This window comes from Oryctolagus cuniculus, chromosome 8 (genome assembly GCF_964237555.1).
Source record: "Oryctolagus cuniculus chromosome 8, mOryCun1.1, whole genome shotgun sequence".
NCBI lineage: Eukaryota > Metazoa > Chordata > Mammalia > Lagomorpha > Leporidae > Oryctolagus > Oryctolagus cuniculus.
This window is the reverse complement of record NC_091439.1, coordinates 11,303,805-11,320,692: the sequence shown is the minus strand read 5'-3', so window position 1 is coordinate 11,320,692 and position 16,888 is coordinate 11,303,805. Positions and strand designations below refer to the sequence as shown.

The following is a 16,888-nucleotide window of genomic DNA, read 5'->3' as shown; positions in this document are numbered from 1 at the left end:
CCTTCCTGGTTTTGAAGATTTTGAATGTTTCTGAGATATAAATACCTATATCATCATATACCATACATAAACACACACTTTCAGTCTTTAAAGTGGCATCTGAGCCATATTATATTGAATACGATTGAGTAATAATGAAACAATCTTAGCTACCTCATGCACCCTGAGTTCCTACCTCCATCTACCTCACTTCCCTAAACCTAGCATCCCCTAGTTTTCTTTCTTACACCAAGATTCATTTACCAAACTTCCTAAGTGCTGAATGTTTGTTAGGCATCTTGAATTCAGCATATCAGAAATTCAGTCATTACCTTATCTCAATTCATCCATTCAACCCATAGATGGCACCCTAACAAACCTACTCCTTTTCTTCCAAAGTTACAAACCAGAAACCTGGGGAAGTATCCTGAGTCCTTGGACTCAGAGCTAGTCAGCCACAAAGTCCTACAAATTTTATCTAAATGTTTCTTGAAATCAGTCTTTTCCTGCCCACCCTCCACCCCCAGCCTGTGTCCCATGTCTTTCTTGACTCAGTCTAGGTTAGTAAATGTTTTACCTGTTTTTTTGGGGGGTTGGTTTGTTTGTTTTTTTGACAGGCAGAGTGGACAGTGAGAGAGAGACAGAGAGAAAGATCTTCCTTTTGCCTTTTTGCCGTTGTTTCACCCTCCAATGGCCGCCGGCGCACTGCGCTGATCCGAAGCCAGGAGCCAGGTGCTTCAGCCTGGTCTCCTGGGCCACAGCAGAGAGCTGGCCTGGAAGAGGGGCAACCAGGACAGAAATCCGGCACCCAGACTGAGACTAGAACTCGGTGTGCCGGCGCCGCAGGGGGGAGGATTAGCCTATTGAGCCATGGCGCCGGCCTGTACCTGCTTTTAATCTTGTCCCCTACAAAGAAAATCTCCATGATGCTATACAATATATACATCTTCTTACCTCAAAACTTCTACTTCCAATAAAATCTAAAGGAAAATGAGTACAGTTCTAAAATCTTAGAATCAAGAAGGCTCTTCTAAAACATACATCCCTCAAAAAACCTCAAAAAATATTAAAATATTCCATAAAAATAATTTAAAGGCAAAAAATACTGTAAAACTCAAAAAAATTTATAAAGAAGGAAAAGTGACCTGCAATACATATGATAAAAAACAAATTTTCCTTAAAATAAAAAAGAAAAAGGCAAGCACAGTGCTGTTTTTAAGAACAGATTCAGGCATCAGATTGTTTAAATCTGAACCTTTCTTCTTTCCTTTCCTAAGCTGTGACATTAGGCAAGCTATTTAACCTCTAAATGCCACCATTTGCTTGTCTATAGTAAGTGTTAAATAATACTTTATGTCTCACAGGGTAGAATGACTGAGAGAATTAAGGTTAAGGTGCTAAAAATAGTCCTTTGAATATTAGCACTATAAATATATTTATCAGTGCTATTATATGGTAAAACTGTAAAAAAAAATCAAACTGAAGACCAGTGACAGCAAATTCAAATTCATTCATTTGTTCAAAAGTTATTTATTGAGTACCAACTGTCTGGGAGACATGAGTAAGTAAAAAAAATATATAAAATTTATCTCTGGCATTGCATATACTCAATGAAGGAAATAATGTATTTTAAACTCAAGTAAATAAGCCAATACATAAGAAGATAAGAGTAACATGGCAGGGGGAGGAATAGCAATAGGGCACATAGGGAGGTGGGAGGTTGGCAGGAGACCATACAGTGCGATTTTAAATGGGACTGCCAGCATATCTCTCCATTGAGAAAGGAGTCGAGAATTAGGCAATCTACCCTTGTAGCCATCTGGGATGAACCTTCCACATAAATGTAAACAGCAGGACGAAGTCCTTTAGACAGAAGTGTGCCTGGCATATACCAGGCACAGCAAAGGAGCCAGCGGGGTCAATCCAGGGGAAACTACAACAGTAGAAGATTCAGTCAGCGAGGGAACAAGCAGTCGTATCCTGTAGGCCCTGTTAAATCAGCTTATGGACTTTCGCTGTTACTCTGAGTTATAGAAGAGTTACTGTAGATGCTAAACACAAGCCTAATATAATTATTATAAAAAGGATCATCTGGGGCTGTGTGGAGAAGTTAGTAGTAGTGGTGCAAAGGTAGATGCAGGGAGGAGTTGGTGTTGTGGCATACAGGTTAAGCAACAATGTACGTCGCCAGCATCCCATTATGAGCACTGGTTGGAGTCCCAGCTGCTCCACTTCCGATCCTGCTCCCTGCTTATACAACCAGGAAAGCAGTGAAGATGACCCAAATTCTTGGGCCCCTGCACCCACGTGGGAGACCTTGATGAAGCTCCTGGCTTCGGCTTGGCCCAGCCCTGGCTGCTGTGGCTATTCGGGGAGTGAACCAGCAGATGGAAGCTCTCTCCCTCGATCTCACTGTTAACTATGACTTATCAAATAAATAAATAAATCTTTAAAAAAAGAAAAAAAAAAAAGTGCCAAGCAGGGAGACCACCTGGAAGACTACTACTAAAATCGCAATGAGGGCCTGGTGTTGTGGCACAGCAGGTTGAGCCACTGCTCGAAACACCAACATCCCATTTTGGTAGTACAGTTTCAAATTTCAGCTGCTCCAATTCAGATCAAGCCTCCTGCAGGTGCACATGAAAAGGCAACAGAAGATGGCCCAAGACCCAAGTTACTGGGTCCCCCTGCCACCCATGTGGGAGACCAAGGTAGAGTTTCCAGCTCCTAATACTGGTAGAACCCGGCTACTGTGGAGTGAACTTGTGGATGGGAAGTGGATCTCTCTTTCTACCCACCTCTCTGCTATCTGTCTGCCTTTCAAATTAGTAAATAAATCTTTTTAAAACAAATAAAATCCAGGTTAGAGATGATGGTGGCATGTACCAGAAAAGCAGAGATGGAGGCATAGGAAGTGGTCTGATTTGAAATATGTTTTTTAAGGTATAGCTACCAAAATTTTCTGACATACTGAAAATGGATTGTGAGATAAACAGAAATGAAGGGTGACACCAAAGTTTTGGTTATGCAGTAAGACGGGGTAAACTGAGTAGAACCAACTTTAAGGGTAAGATCAAAATTTCATTTTGGACATGATAAATTTTAAAATCTACTAAAAAACCAACTTATACACTTTGCAAGGTTTGGCAATAAATGGTTAGGGGCCAAGTATAAGACCCTAAAAGTGATATGAGTGGTATAAACTGTAGTCAACTAGAAATGCCACATACCATCTGAAAAGGGCAGTTGGCTACTCCCCTTTAGCAAATGGTTACCATAAGGAAACCTAGCCTGCCCAGTTATGTCATGTGTTCCCATTTTTCAAGATTAGTCAGAAATCTAGATATTTTTATGTAAATCTCTCAATATTGATAATCTAGAAATTCAACTGTAAAAAAAAATCTCAAAATCGTACAGACCAAACAAAGCACCTGGAGATTTCCTACAGTGCAAACTCTGTAGACACCACTTCTGCTTTGAATAGCACCCCTACTAGTCACTACAGTGCCTGGCACACAGTAGGTACTCAATAATTGTTAGAGGAAACCACAACAATTTGGAAAAAAAAAAAAAACTCCATCCACTGTTGTCAGACATTCATTAAATTGGATTATCTCTTTAAATGAAAACTTGAGAATATTTATAAAAATCTAAAATATACATCCTCTGATTAATTACTAAGAATTTAACCTTTAGATATAGTTGCACAAGTATACAAAGATAGATGTACAAGTACTTTCACTGAATTATTGTATATAAGAGCAACAATCTCGAAAGTAACTAGTTACCCATCAACAGAGGACTAATTAGAAAATCATTATATAGGGGCCAGCATTGGGCATAACGTGTTAAGCCATCACCTGCAATGTCGGCATCCCATATGGGAGCCAGTTCGAGTACCAGCTACTCCATGTCCAATCCAACTCCCTGCTAATGTGGCTGGGAAAGCAGCAGAAGGTGGCCCAAGTACTTGGGCCCCTCCACCTATGAGGGAGATCTGGCTGAAGCTCCTGGCTTCAGCCTGGCCCAGCCCTGGCCATTGCAGCCATTTGGAGAGTGAAGCAGTGAATGGAAGGTCACTCTATCTCTTCCTCTAACTCACTCTGCCTTTCAAATAAATAAAATAAATCTTTAAAAAAGAAAATTATTACATAATTATACAACGGAATATTTTACAACTATTAACATCAGAGATTTATGTGTACTGATAGGGAAAATATTCAAGAAATAAGTAAGAACAAGTTGAAACACAATATATTTACTATCATACCCATAGTGTGTGCATTTTTAAAAGATAATACACATGCATATTCATAGAGGCTTATATAGGAATACAAAAATCAGGAAATTTAACAGTAATTATTACTAATGAGTAGGAGTAAGAAGTCAAAGGATCCTTTACTTCGCACTTTTCTGTGAATTGCAAAAATATGTGCTACTTGTATTAAATATAGAAAAGCCCTTTACCTTTCAGAGGTCTTCCACTGTTCCTTAAATATGAATTCAGACTCTACAAAGCTTCTCTCTCCAATTCACTTCTTATCATATGCCAACAACAATGCCTTCCTATCTGCAAATTGTCAAATGTGCCATTTTCTCGTAGACCAGCCTTTACACGGACTTTTCTCACAGTCCCTCCCTACTTTCTTGATCTTTCCCAGAAATATTCTCGCGAAAACTGCGCTATACTCCACTTACAGAGGCATTCCTCTGTAAGTACCACTATCACAGAAGCCCTCTCAGAGTGCTGTGACTATCCAACACCTCCAGCTCCACCTCATCCTCAAGTCCCACAAGAAGGGTCCAGTCTTTGATTTCCCTGGCACCAGGTAGACAACTTGACATGAATGCTGCATGAAACACACACACATCATGACTTAACTAAAAATAATGGGTCTGGCCGAGAGAAGACCTGAATTTCAGTTCTCAATCCAAAGATCTTTGACAAATCACTTAACAACTCTGGTATTTAGTTTCCTAATGCTAGACACTCAATTTTGTTTACTTCTGCACTTATTAAATACATTAAACACCATGCACGATAGGCATTTTATACACAAAATATCACTTAGCCTTTACAACAACCCTACAAGTATTATTATTTTCCATTTTAAAAACAAAGACTAAGACAGACAAAGTCATAGCACTAATAAATTGTTAAGGCAGATACTCAAATCAGAGATCTGTCAGCTCAAATGCGGGGTTCCTAACCCCTACTTTATATTACCCTTCTTCTGTGCATTTTGAAAATTGAGATCTCTAAAAAGTAAAGCAAGTTGCTGGAAGTCATACAACTTTAAATAGCAACACCAGTACCTGAATCCAGATTTTTTCATTAAAACAGCTTTTTATATAAGCTTGTAACACCTAATCAATTATTCATGCCTTTAGAAAATTATGCCATTATTTAAAACAAACCAAAAATCCTATTACATTGGAAAAGCCTAACAACTTCTGGGAAAACTTGCATTAAAATGAGTAATTTCAGATTTGAGACCTTGAAAATCATCTGATTCACCCCCTACCAAATATCTGCATCAGCTTTATGACTGCAGAGCAGACCTCCATCTTATACTCTTCAAGAAACTATTATCTAGAATTTAACTTTAGATAAGCCTTAAAATTTCTCCTTAGAATGGACTACATTCTGGCTCCCTCTAACTTTCACATATTGACCCTGACTTTATCCTTCTGGCTAAAATAAACCTACCTCTCATATAACTGCACTGCATTAAAAAGATAGCTCTCCTCTTCTCCAGGTAAACAAGATCAGTTTCTTAACCTAACATTTCCTAAACTGCTATCCCTTAGAACATTGTTCCAGGAGCTATTAATAAATAGGTCTCAAAAATCTGTTTCATGTCTAATGCACCTGAAAAAAAAAATCATTATACTTCCCTCTTAAAAGCATTACATTGATAATCACATTTTGATCATCTCAACATCCCACAGACCATCAAACTGACCCTCTACACAAAAGATCAAATATGACAAACAAAAAGTGTGAGATTTATATTTTTCAAATGTGCTGCATCGAGAAGAGAAATGGAGACTCTACTATGCTGCCTTATAAACGCTAGCTCCTGACTACAAAAGCAGTAGATAAGTATGGCAACTGCCCCCATTTCATGGAGAATGTAGAATTCAATGAATAAGACTTTTCAAACTATAACTTATAGCTATCTCCAAATATATAATTGTTGCAACTCAACTTATCCTCACAATTACCTTACACGTATTTTGTGCTAATTATTTTCTCTGGGGTTGTATTTTTAAAGATTCCATAGTGTATAATGTTGAAATAGGCCACGCTGCACAGTAAAGATTCTTCACACTACAGAACAACTAGACAGAAGCAGATGCTAGGCTTTGTACATTTCAAGAAAACCCAAATCAAATTACTATAAAAACTGGAAATCAGAGGACAGTGCTGTGGTGTGGTGGGTAAAGCTGCCCCTGCAGTGCCAGCACCCTACATGGGCACCAGTTCAAGTCTCAGCTGCACCATTTCCAATACAGCTCCTTGCTAATGTGCCTGGGAAAGTAGCAGAAGACAGTTCCAGTGCTTGAGCCCCTGCCCCCGCATGGATGCAGCTCCAGGCTCCTGGCTAAGGCCTGGCCCAGCCCCAGCCATTGTGGTCACTTGGGGAGTGAACCAGCAGATGTAAGATACCTCTCTCTCTCTCTCTCACTCTCTCCCTCTGTCTCTGCCTCTCCCTCTCTGTAACTCTGCCTTTCAAATAAATAAATCTCTAAAAAACAAAAACCTGGAAATTAAAGAAGTATAATACACACTGGAGAGTCACCAATCCCATCCTGTCTTTAGAAAAGAATGTTTCTTAAAGGCTCCAAAACAAAGCTAAAGCATATACACGTTTAATTCACAGTGAAAAGCTTCAAAATATCTTGTTTAACACCATATTAATTTAACCAATGTATAACCGTAAAAGAACCACAATTCAAAAACTTGAGCCAGAGAGTTATAATCAAATCTAACACAAGTTTACAGTATCTTTTTCTATATTCTGAAATATGAGTAGTCCAGAGTCAATCTGAATTAACTAAATGTGCAAGGAAGCACAGCAGTTCTGTAAGTTATGAGAGCTGACTTATCAACTGAGGCTTCCAGGCTCAATCAGGCCTCTACCACTTTTAGTGGGGGATTTATATTCCAAAGTGTCCTTCAAGTGTTTTTTCTTCCCTGCTGAGGAAGAGAAGGAGGGGTCTTGAGGTGGAGAATGATATAAATTGCTTATGTTGGGGCCAGCACTGTGGCACAGCAGGTGAAGTTGCTTCCTGCAGTGCCAGCATTCCATATGGGCACCAATTCGAGTCCCAGCTGCTCCATTTCTGATCCAGCTCTCTGCTGTGGCCTGGGAAAGCAGTGGAAGAAGGCCCAAGTTCCTGGGCCTCTGCACCCTCATGGGAGACCTGGAAGAAACTCCTGGCTCCAGGCTTCAGAACTGCACAGCTCTGGCCCTTGCAGTCATCTGGGTAGTGAACCAGTGGATGGAAGACACCCCCCCCACACACACCCCGCTTCTGCCTCTCTGTAACTCCAACTTTGAAACAAATAAATAAATCTTAAATAAAATTGCTTATGTTAAAAAACAAAGAAACTAAGAATGATTAATTAAAAATTGTACCATATTTAACTTAAGCTTTCATGGATAAATCTTTAATTTTAATTCGAGACTTTCACTGATTGCTCCCTAGCTCAGTTGTCGAAAATAATAATAGGGCCGGCGCCGCGGCTCATTAGGCTAATCCTCCGCCTAGCGGCGCCGGCACACCAGGTTCTAGTCCTGGTCGGGGCGCCGGATTCTGTCCCGGTTGCCCCTCTTCCAGGCCAGCCCTCTGCTGTGGCCAGGGAGTGCAGTGGAGGATGGCCCAGGTGCTTGGGCCCTGCACCCGCATGGAAGACCAGGAAAAGCACCTGGCTCCTGGCTCCTGCCATCGGATCAGCGCGGTGTGCCGGCCGCAGCGCGCAGGCCGCGGCGGCCATTGGAGGGTGAACCAACGGCAAAGGAAGACCTTTCTCTCTGTCTCTCTCTCTCACTGTCCACTCTGCCTGTCAAATAATAATAATAATAATAATAATAAAATAAAGTAAAAGAAGGGTAGACACATGGCCTAGCAGTTACAAGGGTGTTTAGGATGTGCAAGCCCCACATCAGAGTGCTTAGGTTCAATTCCAGGCTCCAAGTCCTGCCAATGCAGACCCTGCCACCCACGGGAGAAACCTGTTTCCTGCTCCTGGCTGTGGCTCCAGCCCAGCCCCAAACACTGCAAACATTTGGGAAGTAAACCAGCAGATGGAAGCTCTCTTTCTCTGTTTATATGTTTTTTGCTCTTCTTCCCCTCCCTTCCTTCCCTCTCAAATAAATACATTTTAAGAGAATGAGGAAAAAAAGCCCCACTGAGCTATGAAGTGAACAACAGCAAGTCAGCATAGCCAATCACAAGATAGATATTAAAGTATCAATTTCAACATATTTTTAGCTTTAAATGCTAACTATATCTTCATTAATTTTAAGGCATCCAAGTTTCATGCATTTCATAAACACAGATTTGGAACACAGTGATACTTCCCACCCTACCCTTCCTCCTACTCACCCTCCAACCCTCCTTCTTCTCCTCTCTCCCATTCCTACTCTTTATTTTTACAAGATATATTTTCAGCTTAATTAATACTCATAAGGTTAACCCTACACTAAACGTTCAACAAATAGTATTAAGAAAAAACAGGGATCCGCAACAAAAGAGCAAGGGCTATAATCTCAAAATGTCCATTTGAAACAGAAATCAGCATGTGAAAGAGCTGTCTGTACCCCTCCCCCCCAATGCAGCTCAATTCAGGACAGCCAAGATATGGAATCAACCCAGATGCCCCTCAACTGATAATTGGATAAAGAAATTATGGTAAATGTACAGACTTTCAGAAATAGAAAACATATTGCTGAAAAAAATAAGAAGCATGCTACTAGCGGCAAAAGTAAATAAAAATAAATCGCTGATCTACACTAATTTGTTTCAGTTGTACTCAAACCACTTAAATGAAGCTTCAACTTCCAAATTATGAAAATTTGTAAAATTATGAAAGCACATATTATGTAAAATTTTACTATAGTTTTTAAAAACCAAATTTAATACTGGAAATAATTTTAAGATACCAAAAGAATTTTATAAAGGGCCGGCGCCGTGGCTCAATAGGCTAATCCTCCACCTTGCGGCGCCAGCACACCGGGTTCTAGTCCCGGTCGGGGCGCCGGATTCTGTCCCGGTTGCCCCTCTTCCAGGCCAGCTCTCTGCTATGGCCAGGGAGTGCAGTGGAGGATGGCCCAGGTGCTTGGGCCCTGCACCCCATGGGAGACCAGGAAAAGCACCTGGATCCTGGCTCCTGCCATCGGATCAGCGCGGTGCGCCGGCTGCAGCGGCGGCCATTGGAGGGTGAACCAACGGCAAAAGGAAGACCTTTCTCTCTCTGTCTCTCTCACTGTCCACTCTGCCTGTAAAAAAAAAAAAAAAAAAAGAATTTTATAAAGACACATTAAATCTTTATGGCACCTCTTAAATTACCTGCATGAAATTTCTGATTTATTAGTTCAGTCCTTACTGAGAATGATACAATAAGCCCATGCTTGCCGGGTCAATGTAGGATTCTTCAGCAGCAATTCATTTTAGGTACTGTGCTAAATTAATGTTTGAAAAATGAGGATTAATAAAAAATGTGTAGATGTGGAAGTTGAAAATTATCTCAAAATGGATCAGTTTTTCTATTGCAAATCATTTCTAGTAAAGAAAAGTATTTTATTACTAGAAATATTTAATATATAAAAAGTTTAAGTACTAGATGTTTCATATACTTAAGGGGCAAGTTTTAATTTAGAACAACTCAAAACTTGAACAACTTAAAATATAATTTGTGGAGGCCAGTGCTGTGGCATAGCAGATACAGCCACTGCCTTGGTTTTAGTCCCAGCTGCTCCACTTCAAATCCAGCTCCCTGCTAATGTACCTGGGAAAATTGAAAATGGCTAAGTGATTAGGCTCTGCACCCCTGTGAAAAAGCTCTTGGCTGTTGGCTTCTGCCCCTTGCTCCTCGCTTCGGCCAGGTTTGCGGCCATTTGGGGAGTGAATCAGCAGATGGAAGACCTCTTGCTCTTGCTCTGCCTCTCCCTCTCTATAACTCTGCCTTGCAAATAAATAAATCTTCAAAAAAATAATTTGCAATAAATTTTAAATATTGCTTTGAACACGAAAGCATACACGCTCTTTGAATTTAGAATACAGACTTCCACATTTTCTTTTCCAAATGACACATTCATTCCTTACACCCGTCTTCTCCTACTTGAAATGCTATCATTTTGAACACAGAGATCACATTTTCTTCCCTCATTTTCTGGCCTACACAATCATCAGGGGCTAAAATGGAAAACAATATTCTGCATTAATGCGCAAACCTGGACAACTCGTACCTCAATTATTTGACCACTATTCACAAATTCCCCTTAAGCTGACCTACCAACAAAAATGACACCAGTGTAAACATGAGGCTTAATTCCAGTCTATAAACTGGCTATATTCTCACTCTTAGTAATTCTTAGCGCATGATATATCCCGTAAAAATATCTTTAAGTGTTGACATGTATTCCAATCCTTGGCAAGTATCATTAAGTCCCACCCTCCTAGGTGACAATCAGCAACTAAAGCAGTGCCACAAGCAAGAAACAACCCATTGTTCGTGTTTAGCAACTGCAGCGCCAATAGTCATCCTTGTGACTACAATGGCGTATAACTGCAAGCAAATTTTAAAACAGAATATTTTAAAAGAAGCCTGCACGGGAGGCAAGGCTGTTATTTGAGCCCCGCAAGGGATTTAATTCCAAAATGCTGCCGCCCCACACGGATGTCTGTCAAACTACCCAAGGGCGATTCTTGAAATGAAAAATAACTAAACAGAATGGCACCGTCGTTTCGACTTGCGTCCACTTACACCTGCCGCAGACGCAGCCTTGGATTCCCAAACACAAAGTGGGGAGCAGATTTAAAGGAAGCCAGGGCGTACAGAAGCTCCTGTTCAGGTGCTCCCTCCTGGATACCGGCCCACGGGAGGGCTCCCACAGGATACAGTGGACCCCCGGGAACTCGGCGCGAGCTTCAGCGGCCAACTCACGTCCACACAGCGCCAAACCCGGGGCCGCACAACTCTCCGGGAGCAGCCATGCCTGGGGTCGGCCCGGAGCGCGCGGCTGGCTTCACAGCGGCCCAGATCCCCCACTCGGACCTCCAGGGCCCAGCGGAGTCAGCGCGCGTATCCGCACCGCTACCCGCGCAGCCCCGCACCACCCACACCCCGACACGCCAACCGGGCCCGGCGGGACACGCGGCGACCGGGGCGACCCGCACCCGCACCCGCGCAGCCCCGCACCACCCACACCCCGACACGCCAACCGGGCCCGGCGGGACACGCGGCGACCCGGGCGACCCGCACCCGTACCCGCACAGCCCCGCACCACTCACAACCCAACACACCAACCGGGCCGGTGGGACACGCAGCGACCCGGCAACCCGCACCCGCACAGTCCCGCACCACTCACACCCCGAGACGCCAACCGGGCCCGGCGGGACACGCGGCGACCCGGGCGACCAGCACCACCCACAACCCGACACGCCAACCGGGCCCGGCGGGACACGCGACGACCCGGCAACCCGCACCCATACCCACGCAGCCCCGCACCACCCACAACCCGACACGCCAACCGGGCCCGGCGGGACACGCGGCGACCGGGGCGACCCGCACCCGCACCCGCGCAGCCCCGCACCACCCACAACCCGACACGCCAACCGGGCCCGGCGGGACACGCGACGACCCGGGCGACCCGCACCCGCACAGTCCCGCACCACCCACAACCCGACACGCCAACCGGGCCCGGCGGGACACGCGGCGACCCGGGAGACCCGCACCACCCAAGCCGACACGCCAACCGGGCCCGGCGGGACACGCGACGACCCGGCAGCCCGCACCCGCGCAGTCCCGCACCACCCACAACCCGACACGCCAACCGGGCCCGGCGGGACACGCGACGACCCGGCAATCCGCACCCATACCCACGCAGCCCCGCACCACCCACAACCCGACACGCCAACCGGGCCCGGCGGGACACGCGACGACCCGGGCGACGGCGCGGGAAAGTTCGAGGCCCGTCCCCACGCACAACCCAAGCGAAAACGACGGCGACGGCCAAACCTCACCGGGCAGCAGGGACGCCGCGGGCGACCCCAGGAAGCCTCCAGCGGGGGACGTGCGGGCGCGACGGCGGCCGGGGCGGCGGTGGCGGACGGAGCAAGGGTCAGGCAAACAACATGGAGGGCAGCAGGTGGGAAGCGGCCGGAAGGCGACGGGGCAGGGCGGAAACAGGGCGGAAGGAGCAGGCCCGCGGCCCGACGGCTGCGGCCCACGCAGCGGAGCGGGGGCGGGCGGGCGGCCTGCGCGGCGCCGTCGGGGCGGAGGACAGCGCCCCGCCGGCCGCTCGACGGCGCTGCGCGCAGGGGCGGGGTGGGCGCCGGGCGCCCGGCACGGGAGAGGCAGGGTCTGTATCCGTTAGCAGGGTTCTGGCGGTGACCCCTCCCCTCGGGGCCCCATCCCCTCCTCACCTCTTGGGGTCTTCAGACGTCGGTCCTAAATCCTGGGGACCAACGACCACAAACCGCCGCCACCGTTTCGGGGAGCCAGTGGGTCGGAGCGGGTGGAGCGGGAGAGGGAGGCGGGGGGGAGGGGAGCCGGCCGCGAGCAGCTCGTGGCGGTCCTCGCGCTTCGGCCGAGCTCATAGCGGGCGTCGCGGCCTGGGCAGCCTCACGCGGAGGGGCGCCTCCGCCTATCAGCGGCCGGGCCGGGGGAGCGGCCGCGGCGCAGGGGGCGGGACCAAGGTTTAAATCTGAAGCGGGGGCTCTTGGGAGAGGCCGAGAAGTACTTGGAGTGACGGGCGCTGGAGCCAGTGGGAGCACGGAAGGAGCGAGTTTTGCGGTGTGGGTGATGACCAGGGTCAGCCATTCAAGCCGTTTGAGGACGAACCGATGCTTGAATTCACGTCCTTTTCTTAGGGGAACGTGTGCGTGGACCCTTTAAACACTTCATCCATTCACCGCGAGAGCTGCGCTGGTAATCCTTATATAGATTTTTTTTTGTTTTTTTTTTTGTTTGTTTGTTTTGTTTTTTTGTTTGTTTTTTTGTTTGCCCCCTCTGCTCCTCCAAGTATAAAGAAAATCAAAGAAGGGCTTAACAGGCATTAGAGTCAGGACTTGGAGCCTTGCTTTCGATGAGACACTGCTGTTTAAAGATGATTCTCATCCCTACATTGTCTATCCTTTTGGTCCAATGCCTTCTGAACTTAGTATGTACTAAGTGTATGTATGAAAATGCTATAAAAGCTATGCTTTCTGTACGTGAAATTAAATACATGGCCTTTAGCCATATGTCCCAAGGCTCCTAGAAAAACAGATGTAAAAGCACTTTCACCAGTTAGAATTACTTTTCGTGAATACACCCTATGATTTGTTCATTAGCAACTTCACAGAAAAAGATGAGCCAGATGAATAAGAAGACGCGTGATGAAGAGGTATAATTGAAAAGAAGCCAGGAGTTGGAAAATACTTGTGGGTACCAGAGAAAGCAGAAGGTGAGCTCTGCAAACAAGAAAGGGAAATACCACTGGCTGTGGGATGTGGGGGAAAAGTTACCAATTAAAGAAGCTGGAAGGGATTGTAAAATATAGTCGGTTAAAATCGTTTGGATTCATATAAATGCACCTTTTTTCCATATAAAATGCAAGCTTTTTGGAGTACTTAGAAGTCAATTTGTAATATGTTTTCTGTAAAATACAAACTTCCAAGAGGGAAAAAAAAGCAATGAGAAGTTGCTCCTACTAAAAGGAAAGAAAGGTGCAGCGGTTGGGTTCGCATTCCATGTGTTAGAGCCTCCTGCATCCGTATCTGGCAGTGAGGACACAGATCACCGGACACTTGATACAACAACTGATCTGTAGGACAGAGGTGGGGAGCAAGGGATTCTTCTTTAATCTTGTGACTCTGCAGTTGAAATGACCCCTGATCTGTGGCAACTTACAGATACAAAACAATGCAATGCATGTAAAAGAAACTGCCATTTTTTATTTGATCATTGTTCACAGCCAGTGCCCCTACTGTTGAGGCCCCTACTGTTGTTTTCTTCTTACTGTTTGTTGAATTCCTTACTTAATGCAGGGTTAAGCTTATGATTATAAAATAAACTGAACGTATATCATTGTAAAAATTCAAAGTAAGAAAGAAAGGAGAAGGGGGGTGGGTGCATGGGAGGGAGGGAGGAAGGGTAGGGTGAGAAATATCACTATGCTCCTAAATCTGTATATATGAAATACATGAAATCTGTTCACCTTATATAAACAAAAAATTATTAAAAACCAAACCAAGGCCGGCGCCGCGGTTCAACAGGCTAATCCTCCGCCTAGCGGCGCCGACACCCCAGGTTCTAGTCCCGGTCGGGGCGCCAGATTCTGTCCTGGTTGCCCCTCTTCCAGGCCAGCTCTCTGCTGTGGAGAGGGAGTGCAGTGGAGGATAGCCCAAGTGCTTGGGCCCTGCACCCCATGGGAGATCAGGATAAGTACCTGGCTCCTGCCTTTGGATCAGCGCGGTGCACCAGCCACAGCGTGCTGGCCGCGGCGGCCATTGGAGGGTGAACCAACGGCAAAGGAAGACCTTTCTCTCTGTCTCTCTCTCTCACTGTCCACTCTGCCTGTCAAACAAACAAACAAAACAAACAAACAAACAAGAGACAAGAGGACAGTGTAGGCAGAGTAAAGTGAAGACAAGGATTTTTGTCTGCCTTGTTCACCATAAATACCACTCTGGCAACTAGCATACTGCCACACGCACAGCAGCCACTCTGTAAATAGATGTTGAATAAACAATCGATCAATAAATCAATCAATGGGCAAAGGGAATGAATGGAATTAGGGCTGGTGGTCAAAGAGGATTCCATACAATAAGTGTGTATATTCACTTAAAAAAAATTTAAAGCAAATGTTACTATACAAAATAGTCTATTAGGAGTTGACTGCTTTTGTGGTTGTAAATAAATAGTAAACAATTGAAAAATCTCACATCCTACAAATGAAGCAGCTAGGACCAGGCTTCATGTTTTCACCTGCTCTTCCATTCTTATGCACTTGTGGCAGAGCTGGTATTATGCCCATTCTCCAACAGCGGGAGCAAAAGGTCAGAGAGGCTGAGTGGACCAAGACTATGATACACAGCTAGGACAGAGAGGAGCTGAAATCTTCATACGGGATTTCTGACTGTAATCCCAGAGGTTTTTTTTTTTTACATTATACTATTCTGCACATCACATATGAAGGGACTTCAAAAAAATCTGTAGTAAAATGCAATTAAAAGATGTTTATTTAGTGAAAAATTTTTTTGAATTTCCTACATAGTGTTTTTATTACATACATTTCCCATGAACTTTTTGAAGACCCCACCTACATATGCAAACAGGCTTTTCTACAAACATAAATTATAAAATGTATTTAATTATTTGCTGATAGTAGTAAATAGTTAAAAATAAAGCTGTGTAAAATTTCAGTGTGACTAGTGCTATTAATGTACATTCTCAAAACAATCATTCTGAATTTAGATCTTATAGTCATTTGGCCGATCACTCACCTCCCATGTCCTGTTCCTGTTTGCTACTCGGTCAATCCTCACCTCTCTATACATGCTACAGACTCATCCCATCTGATGTTTATTCACAGGACAGGACTATAACCAGTGTCTTCAAAGTTTTAACCTGGCTTCATTCTCAGAAAGTTATCTTATAACATATATTAGTTTTCTTTTATAGGGTAACTTAAGCCTAGATCTTTCAGATTTGGGGGAAATAAAGCCTCCACTCCGGCATTATCCAAGACTACATATGATATTGTAGTTGCTTATTGTTCGATTTTTAAATTTTATTTATTTATCTTTTGATTTATTCAAAAAGCAGAGAGAGAGAGACAGACAGATACATATCACTCCCTAAATGCCCAAAACAGCCATGACTGAGCCAGAGGCAAAGAACTCAGTCTGGTTCTCCTATGTGGTTGGCAGGGCCGGGGAACTCTCAGTTCTTTATCCTCTGCTGCCTGCCAGGGTGCACATTAGCTGGAAGCCAGAACCAGGAGTGTACTGGCTTGAATTCAGGAGCTCTGATATGGGATGCTGCAGAATCTTCATTTCTCCATCAGATGTCTGCTCCTATTTAGTTTTAGTAATTGGATGACTAGTCCTTGATGTTAATAACAACTAATACCAATCAAGAAAGCTTGGCTCAGTCAATACTTCCTTTAGTTTGCATCCATGTTAACGGAGGCCCTGGTAATGGATTTGGTTCCTACTTAGGTCATTATGCTAAATATAAAGAAAATATCAGTTTCTGATTTGCTGCCCTGGAAAGCAAAGTTGTTAATTTCTAGAGGTAGACTGACAGGATGAAGAGACAGCTCATCAGCACAACTAGAAAAAGCAGCCCTAAAGTAACTGTCCTACCTTACAGTACCTGTAATGCTTAAGTGCCTGTCCTACCCTGCAGTCAGCTGATGCTCACAGTCCAGAGTAATGAGATGTGCAAGCTAATCTGTCAGGATTAGGGTAAGGAAATAAGGGCCAGGGAATTGGATAAACACATTTATTGTAAGTACAAAAAAACCTGTTGTAGGTCTGGTTCAGAATGTCACTTTTTCAGGCAAAACGTTCCATGGCCATATTGTGCTAATTATATCCTTCTCCTATATCACAAATGCAGATTTTGTCTATCTCTGAATTATTTTTCTCCACAATGTTTCTTACTATGCAACTCTATTTTGTTTATCTT

General features: G+C 44.5%; 1 protein-coding gene and 1 long non-coding RNA gene across 15 annotated transcripts in view; one reads left to right on the top strand and one right to left on the bottom strand.

Moving 5' to 3' along the window:
- Positions 1-12,878, bottom strand: part of RBM46 (RNA binding motif protein 46) — a 107,814-nt gene extending 94,936 nt beyond the window's left edge. For 4 of the 10 annotated variants that reach the window (XM_051819968.2, XM_051819965.2, XM_051819963.2 and 1 more), the window contains exon 1: positions 12,637-12,878. The gene's annotated coding sequence lies outside the window, so the exon portion shown is untranslated. Of the gene's footprint in view, positions 1-12,229; positions 12,494-12,636 lie in introns of those variants that run through there. The other 6 variants (XM_051819961.2, XM_051819966.2, XM_051819969.2 and 3 more) reach the window with 3 other exon arrangements.
- LOC103350671 (uncharacterized) overlaps positions 12,341-16,888 on the top strand; it is a 41,460-nt gene continuing 36,912 nt past the window's right edge. For 2 of the 5 annotated variants that reach the window (XR_518605.3, XR_007909361.2), the window contains exons 1-2: positions 12,817-13,141; positions 13,546-13,658. This is a non-coding gene — a long non-coding RNA (uncharacterized lncRNA). Of the gene's footprint in view, positions 12,360-12,809; positions 13,142-13,545; positions 13,659-16,888 lie in introns of those variants that run through there. The other 3 variants (XR_011378214.1, XR_007909363.2, XR_007909362.2) reach the window with 3 other exon arrangements.